Source organism: Pteropus alecto, unplaced genomic scaffold, assembly GCF_000325575.1.
Source record: "Pteropus alecto unplaced genomic scaffold, ASM32557v1 scaffold22, whole genome shotgun sequence".
Classification (NCBI taxonomy): Eukaryota; Metazoa; Chordata; class Mammalia; order Chiroptera; family Pteropodidae; genus Pteropus; species Pteropus alecto.
The window spans coordinates 20,409,775-20,411,040 of NW_006434839.1; the positions used below are offsets into that span (position 1 = coordinate 20,409,775).

At 35.2% G+C, this 1,266-nt stretch overlaps 1 pseudogene; it reads right to left on the reverse strand.

The window, feature by feature from the left end:
* Positions 1–891: 891 nt before the first annotated feature.
* On the reverse strand, positions 892–1,010 carry LOC112478820 (annotated as a pseudogene).
* Positions 1,011–1,266: the final 256 nt, after the last annotated feature.

The window sequence follows — 1,266 nt, forward strand, 5'->3', positions numbered from 1 at the left end:
TGTGCATGTGATCATACTCTTGAATTTATTCTTGTTATTTCCAGTTTGCTGGGTTCAATTATTAGATTGATTGTACAGAATAAGCTATCTGCTGAGCATGATGACCATCCAGTTAATAGCATTTAGACCATAAGAATTGTATGGGCAAACATGGAACCAGAACTGATGCCATGTAATTAGGTATTATTTACATAACTTTTACTGCAGTTGCCCAGGTTCATTCTTTCCTAACTATTTCTGTTCCTTCCAGATTTTGCACATTGCCTCTCCTATCCTCCTCCTATTATGCTATTCTTCATCCTACATGTGTACTCAAACTTATTTATCCTTCAGTGATGGGCCTTAATCCCACCTCTGCTATGAAACATTTTCTGATTATCCCCTGATTTAACTTATTTGCATAAGCAAGCATTCACTGTCTGCATTGCAGATTTGATATTCATACTGTCCTATATTATTTGACATATATTGTTATTTAAATCTTAATCAGTCCAACTAATATTTCACAAGATAATAAACTTCTTTTAACAAAAAGAGGATTGTAATTCTTTTTTTAAAATTAAATTTATTGGGTTACATTGGTTAATAAAATTATATAGGTTTCAAGTGTACAATTCAATAATAATGTCATACGTATATTGTGTGTTCACCACCCAAAGTTGAACTTCCTTCTGTCACCGTATATTTGACCCCTTTTATCCTTATCTACCCATACCACGCGCCCCCCCCCACACACACACACACTTTCCCTCTGGCAACCACTAAACTGTTGTCTGTGTCTCTGAGGTTGTTTTTTGTTTTGCTTTTTTTTGACAAGGCAACCCTTTGTTAACCTCACAGATTGCAAGGACATTGTCAGTTTAATGTCTTATTTATTTATTTATTTTTTTAGTTTTTATGCACCTGGTCTTCCTAGGTGGTCTCTCATCCAAGTACTAACCAGGTCTGACCTTGCTTAGCTTCCGAGATCAGACGGGATTGGGCTTGTTCAGGGCAGCATGGCCTTAGATGTGTCTATGAGTTTTCGTTTGTCTTGTTCATTTGTTGCTTTGTTTATCTCATTTGTTTTATACCCACATGTAAGTGAAATCATATGGTTCTCAATTCTTTACCTTACCCACAGTCTATAAATCTCTGTGGGTTCCACATAAGAACACATCATTTAAAAAAAGAGAGAATTAGGAAAACTAGTGTCAGATATCCAAGTTTAAGTATTAATTAGCTCTGCCATTTAAAAATGGCAAATCTCTTGAGAAATCTCAAGTT